The sequence below is a fragment of the Sinocyclocheilus anshuiensis genome, unplaced genomic scaffold, assembly GCF_001515605.1.
Source record: "Sinocyclocheilus anshuiensis isolate Anshui unplaced genomic scaffold, SAMN03320099.WGS_v1.1 scaffold1646, whole genome shotgun sequence".
Taxonomy (NCBI): Eukaryota; Metazoa; Chordata; class Actinopteri; order Cypriniformes; family Cyprinidae; genus Sinocyclocheilus; species Sinocyclocheilus anshuiensis.
The window spans coordinates 225,668-233,388 of NW_015547838.1; the positions used below are offsets into that span (position 1 = coordinate 225,668).

At 33.6% G+C, this 7,721-nt stretch overlaps 1 pseudogene; it reads right to left on the reverse strand.

The window, feature by feature from the left end:
* The window catches only part of LOC107704649 (adenosine deaminase domain-containing protein 1-like), a 19,471-nt pseudogene that overhangs the window by 8,250 nt on the left and 3,500 nt on the right, over positions 1 to 7,721 (reverse strand).

Below are 7,721 nucleotides of genomic sequence, written 5' to 3' on the forward strand. Positions count from 1 at the left end.
ACCAAATTCTGTTTTCCATTATTTTCTGGATTCCATTTTAATGGTTCCATTAAATTTTAATAATCAAAAGCATTTCCAATTAATTTATTTTATTTAAAAAAATTCCGTTTTTTTCGGAAATACTGCACATTTACATTTTTCTCACAAATAAATTCTGGTAAATAACATTTCTGGTAAATACTCCTTTTAAAAAGTGTTTTTTGATTATTGTATTATTAGTAGACTAGAAGACGTGGATATGTTGTCATTCTTACTCTATAATACTGAACTTTGATTTCAGTGATTTGGACTATGAGATGGACACTTGCTTCTTGCACTCTATGTTGCACTTTACTTTTGCTTTAAAAAAAGGATTTCATAGAAATTTGGATTTAATTTGGTTTAATAAAATATAGTTTAATAAATAAATATATATATATAAAATATATAAGTAAAATTGTTGATTTTTGTGGGAAATTAATCGTTTAGATTAATCGATAAATTAGTCGATAGATTAATCAAAATAAAAATAGTCGTTAGTGGCAGCCCTACTAAAATGTAAAATGTACTAAATGCATCCTCAGACCATCCAAGTTGTAGATGAGTTTGTTTCGATTTGGAGATATTTAGCATTCCATCACCAATGGATCCTCTGCAGTGAATGGGTGCCGTCAGAATGAGAGTCCAAACAGCTGATAATCCTCACTTCTGTCACTTACTCACGTCACTTCCTGTTTGTTGCTGCTGTGTGTTTTGAGTTTAAGTTAATTCTTTGTCGTCTAATTTTTTTTATCTTAAAATCAATTTTATACACCATCATTTTCGTTTCTATAACGTGTGAATATAATAACATCACATTTCACAAATTATCCACACACCTTGACATGACAGGCCATCAATTAATGTCTTGTGAAGAGAAAAGCAGCATGTTTGTAAGAAACAAATCCATCTAACTTCAAAGCATCACTTCCGGCTATAGAGTCCTCTATCAAAAATACTGCTTTCTTCAGGGAAGAATCATCTCATCTAAATCAGGAGAGAAATATGCACAGATCAAGCACCATTTATTGTAATGGTTTAAAATTAAAGCACCTTAATGATGGATTTGTTTCTAACAAACATGCACATTTTCACTTCACAAGATGTTAACTGATGAATTGATGTGGATTATTTGTGGATTATTGTGATGTTTTTATCAGCTTTTTGGACTCTCATTCTGGCGGCACCCATTCGCTGCAGAGGATCCATTGGTGAGCAAGTGATGGAATACTAGATTTTCCCAAATCTGTTCCAATGAAGAAAGAAACTCATCTACATCTTGGATGGCCTGAGGGTGAATAAACTTAAAGTAAATTAAAATTTTTGCGTAAACTACTCTTTTAACATATTAATCACAATCATAAACACAACAGTTTGTAGCGCAATTAGTTTTAACTCACTTTTACTGCGCTTTGTTGTTCTTTTAGTTATTTACCTACAGAGGCTAATGAATCAGAAGTCTTGCACATTAACAGAAAATAGCTTACTTCTGCGTTGGAAAATTAAATAGATAAGACGATTGACACTTACTCTTCAGTAGACTTCCCATCTACAGCATTGACCACCTCCACCAAAAGGTCACCGTAGCTCCAGTTAAGGCTGAGGGATTTCTGGGAAGGGTGTGCGTCCGGAGGCATGGCTGAGGACACCAGGCTGATGTGTGGCCGGTAGACGCAGTAGTACAAGGGAAGTGCTGAGGTGATGCCATCCACACGCTGGTTCACTGCCATCTCCATACCGCGAGTATCGCTGCAGCTCCCGTCACCTGAGCAAAGTGGGTACAAAATGCATTAACAGCAACTGGACTGATCATCATTGGGCTTTACTCCAACTTACCAATATAGATGCTGCTCATGTAGACAGGCTCAATGAAGTGGCTCAGTAGCGCCCCCTGGAAGCCCAACACCTGCCACTGCATGATCTTATCGGTGGCCGACATACTGACCACATGTGAGCCCATCTGCTCATACGAGCTGGAGAACTTGGAGAAGACCTTCCTTTCCACCACCACATGAAGGCCGATCTGATTATTCACCTCCCATGCAGAAATGGACAGAGGATTGAGTCGGCTAGAAAACATAGACAGAGATAAATTCAGATATGCAATTTGTAAGTTAAGAAATCTAATTGCTTCTTTTTTTTTTTTTTTGCTTGAAAAGTATGTTTGTGCTATATTTCTTCAAAATAAAGGCCATATTGCGTGCATGCACAAATTAGGAATAAAAGGCCAACCAATTATAGAGGAGATGTGGGCCAATTATTAATTGTCAGAATTTAACCCTATAAACCCTACTGTATCATATTTCATACATCAATTTCTAAGGCCTCTAAATGATCATGATGATCAAAACTTTGCTATCGACTGATTGATAGTTTAGACTTTTTTTTTTTAGCAAGTAAAAGGCACTTTAGCATAATTGTACAAACGTCCACCTTCAGCTTGTGGTTCAAGTGTCGTTAAATCTGATCTGATTTTTAAAGTAAATGTCAGAATAGCTTTTATATTGTTTGTAATATTTCAAGATGAACAATTACTGGACTGAAGTGGCTTAGCTTTACTTGATTATCCAGACATTTTTTAGAATAATCATGTTCAAATTTGAATATCAAACATGATTATCAGGCTTTTGAGGAATGTTATATCATTTTGTTTAAGTATCTGCTATTATCAGATATTTTTGCTCAGTTTGGGCCTCTGAATGAAACTGAGCTGTTTTTTCCTCCATATTCGCACAATAACATAATATATGAGCCATAAAAGCCTGATGTTAAGTGCATACTAAGTATGATGTAAATAACCCCAGTGTGTGAGTGTGTGTACAGTTGAGATGGTATCTGTGCTGCTCCTTTGGGCAGTTGGCTCAGGTACAGGTGCAGAGTGAAGTGATTTTTGAGGCTGAGGAGTTTCGTGGTCTGGTCCTGCTGAAAGACTGACTTTTCCTCCAGAGCGCTATTCTTACTGAAGAACAGCAAGAGGTTCCTGTACAGAAACCTACGGCACATGCCAAACATTTAAATTCCTCTTAACTGTGCTTTAAAAAACTCATAGGCTACTTAGTTCTCTTATATTTGGCCATTTTGAGATCGGTTGACTAAGAGAAGTTTGTCTTCCAGAATTGTCAATGGATTAACACTTTCAAATATCTTGGGGAATTTATAGTAAATATTATGTAAAACAACATGATGCAAAGCAATTTTGTGCACACACGTGTGTGTAAAGGTTTGGGGTCGGTAAGATTTTTAAATTGTTTTAGAAAGTCTCTAAGACTGCATTTATTTGATCAAAAATACAGTAAATACAGTAATTTTGCAAAATGTTATTACAATTTAAAATAGCTGTTTTCTACTGTATTAAATTTTAAAATGTAATTTATTTCTGTGATGCAAAGCTGAATTTTCAGCATCATTACTCCAGGCTTCAGTGTCACATGATCCTTCAGAAATCATTCTAATATGCTAATTTGCTGCTCAAGAAACATTTTTTCTTATTATCAACATAATATATTATTAACATAATATAATATTATCATTATGATGAAAAAGGTTTCCATATTTTTTGTAGAAATCATGATATTTGTCGGGATTAACTGATAAATAGAAAGTTCAAAAGAACATTTATTTTAAATAGAAATCTTTTGCAACAACACAAGTCTTTACTGTCACTTTTGATCATGTTACTGCATCCCTGCTGAATAAAAGCATTCATTTCTTTCAAAGAGATAAATTTTACTGACCCAAAAACTGCTTTTTCCAAACAAGAATCAAAGAAAAAAGCCTTTAGATCAAAAGGTTTGTAGATCATGGGAAACCCAAGTTTAGTCAAGTGTGTCCAAACCTTTGATGGCAGTGAAAGACTTTTTGAAAACCATCAGATCTCACATCAAATGCACACATACATTAATATGATAACCACCATCCCACTTACCTCATTAGCGATCTCCGGGCGGTTACTACTGCATGTGAGTCATGCAGGATTCGTCCTGTGGGTGCTGGACTGGCATTGGTATTAGAACTGCCCGTGCCAAGAGCAACAACCTCACATCCTGCGGCTGCAGACAAAACACAGGACAGTATGGATCAGGTGAAAATGAGTAAACGCTAGCCAATGGACTGACAAGAACAATAAATCAAAATTAGACCGTGGTAGAAGTGGTGCTTGGAAATTGTAGTCATGCATTTTCCTAGTATTCATCACTAATGCTTCATTTACTGTATTTGATAAAAAAATACAGTAAAAACAGTATTGTAAAATATTTGTATAATTCAATATAACTGTTTTCTATTTAAATATATATTTTAAAATGTAATTTATTGCTGTGGTGGCATTCTTTTGGTAAGAGTTATAAGCAACAATAGAATCTACTTTAAACTTTAAAAAAATATAGATTTTTGTGAAGGTCTAACAAGTGACTGTTTTCTTCACCACCAAAGCTTCATTTATTTGATCAAAAATACAGTAAAATATTGTGAAATATTATTAAAATTAAAAAAGAATTATTTTCTATTTGAATATATTTTAAAATGTCAATTATTCCTGAATTTCAAATAATCATCAGCATAAAAAGTCATTAATTTTACAAGAGTTAGAAGAGCCAAAACAATCCACTATAGAACTGTAAAATGTTGAAAAATGCAAAGGTCTAACATGTTTTCTTCACCACCAAAGCTTAATTTAATTGATCACAAATACAGTAAAAGAGTAATATTGTGAAATATTACAATTTAAAATACCTGTCTTCTATTCCTGTGATGGCAAAGTTGAATTTCAGAATAAAGTCCTGATTTTTTTTTATTGGAAAGTTAAATGTGCCAAAAAGAACCCACTTTAAAACTGAAAAATGCTGGAAAATGTTTTGCTAAGGCCTAACGTGTTTTTTTCATCCAACCACTCTGAAACAAACCCATCAACAAGCACATGCTATGCAGGAATGTCACTTGGGAATGTCTCCAAATTCCCTTCCTTTTACTGTAAATGTTTCCAAAAAACTAGTTTTTCAAAAAGGCTAAGACTACCTTCCTTGGCCATTTAGCTTGTCTAAAATTATACAGCTGTACACACATCTAATCATCCTGTGGATGTTATCTATATCACTAAGAATCCCCCAATTTCCAACATTTCCTGTGTTTGAGTTTATCTGTTAGCTTTATAATTACACCAAGCTGAAGAAATAGATGAACTTATATAATGATCATATAACGACTTCCTATTCCGGCATATTTCCATATTTGGTGCAACATTGTTATTTAACGGCTCACTGCCTATACTAAGAGTTTCACTCGGGAAATTCCAACCTACTGTCATCATTAAGGGCCACCTTTGATATTATAAATGCAAGAAACAGATGGCATTTGTTTAATATATATCACATAAGACGTCAATACTAAAAATGAACAATAGAAGACTATTTCATAAGGCTCTAATTATAATTACAGTCAACAGTTCATATAATGCGCTGCAGAAAGTACTATTTCCCAAAACCGTCTTTGAAGTGAGTTTATAATTAAAACAAGAACAAATATCTGCCAATTGACTCAAAACAAATTCTATTTAATTCAAAGGGAAAACAAGTTTTCATTCCCCAATGACAAATATTTGTTCTTGTTTTAAGCATTAACCCACTTAATTTAAATTTTTCAGAAAACAAAACTTAATAACTTCATTTAACATCTCAAGCAAATGTATCTTGATTTAAGGATGTTTAGATATTTGTACAAGACAAAAATACTGACTTATATATATATATATATATATATATATATAGTTGTTGTTTTTTCAGTAAATGCAATGCAACATTTAATACAATGACTTTATTAATTTAAGACTTTCAAATTTAAGGAATTTAATGTCCGTTTCAAAAGTGTTTGATATTGCCATTGTTGTAGATTGTAGAGAGGAATCTCATGAAAACTAAATGTTACAACAACATATCTGTCTCACATTTCACCTCAAACTCATAAAATAAGGAACAATGAAATGAAATCAATTACTTTTTTCATTGTGACATGGTTTTTCAAGACAATTAATCAAATTTACATAAGCATAATTATGTATTCTTTGCTTATGATTTCTCAAGGACTTCTCAAAGGTGATTCTTATCACTGTATTTTTTTAATAGCTAAAAATAATAATAAAATGAATATAAATCAGCATATATTAAAGGTAGAACAACAAGTAATCCTACCATGTTTAATAAATACTTTACAATTTAAATAATGTACTTTCTTGCATTATAGTAATGAGAATTTCTTAGTAGTCATGAAAAAGGCCAAAATGCAGAAAGTATAATAGGCAAAGCAAAACGTTTTTCTCTTTTGATTTTGGAGTAAATATGACCTTAAATATGTTGTTGACCCATTTTGTGAGGTTCACCCGAAAGCTCTAACAATGCAGATTCTGTGCAGGGTAGATTATTAGGTGACAAAGAACACCTTAAATGTCACATGACTTTTGAATACTAATACCACAGTGAAAAACTGTGGTCTGACATCCTGTACGTCTGACTTACGAGAGAGCATGACAAATGCAGCCACTGTTCAGCCACAGCCAGAGAATTCTGGGTAACTGTCCATTAGCTTGGTGAACGTCTCCCTCACCACATTGGGTACCTGATCCTTAATGGGATTCTTTTTTTCTGTGTTAAACCAACCAGAATGAAATTGTTAGTCACGTTCGCAAATATTTCTAAATCCGATATTATTAGTTGCTCTGACGTCAGAGGTTATTATGGCTAAAACATTTGAGCTTAGCTGTTCTTAACTGGGCTATTAAATACGTCCAGACTTTAAAAACTAATTTACCAATTACAGCTCTTCCAGAATGAATTTCTGGGGTTGTTGAGTCCTTCTCTCTTACTGGCAGAAGAGGAGGTCCTGCTGAAAAACAAAACAAATGCACAAACAAAAGTAAAGTAAATGTGAGTAAGATTTGCAGCTTTGCAGTCGCGAGCAATGAATGGGCATTTGCTAAGATATTCTAAACAGTTAGGTGGTTCCTTACTGGCACAAGTCCAATCAAGATCGAATGGTGTAGGACTAATGCACTCAAATGTTCTGCACTCAAAGCTTAATTATTAGGGTTGAGGGTTTGTTCAAATCCACAATCCTAAGTTTGAAGTAAAATATAAAATACAAGTAATAAAATGTTTGCTGGCTTTATGCAGCTGCAATAGAAAAAGACTGAAAAGATGCAATAAATAAGATTCCAGCACCACCCCAACGTGTGAATGTGATTGTTTTTTTTTTTTTTTGCATTAAAAAACAAATGCTGCACCCCCACCTCAAACAGGAAAGAGCTTCACCACGGTTTCAGCGAGTGACTATGGCACTTTTTCGATGGGAGGGAGCACAGCGAGGATGTTTTCTTTCATCTGGGGAAACTTTCATATTGAATTTCGAAGTCTGCGTATTTACTTTAAAAATGGAAGGACTGACTAACTGCTTACATTGATTCTATGGAAAGTGTCAACCATAAAGTCACACAATATCTGCCTATTATTTTAGCAAGAAGGCTTACAAAACAGTGCTAAATAAATGCTCACCAAGCCTGCATTTATTTGATGAAAAATACAGTAAAAACAGTAATATTGTGAAATATTATAAATAATTTTGCAATATATTTTAAAATGTAATAAATTCCTGTGATGCAAAGCTGAATTTTCAGCATCATTACTCCAGTCTTCAGTGTCACATGATCCTTTAGAAAT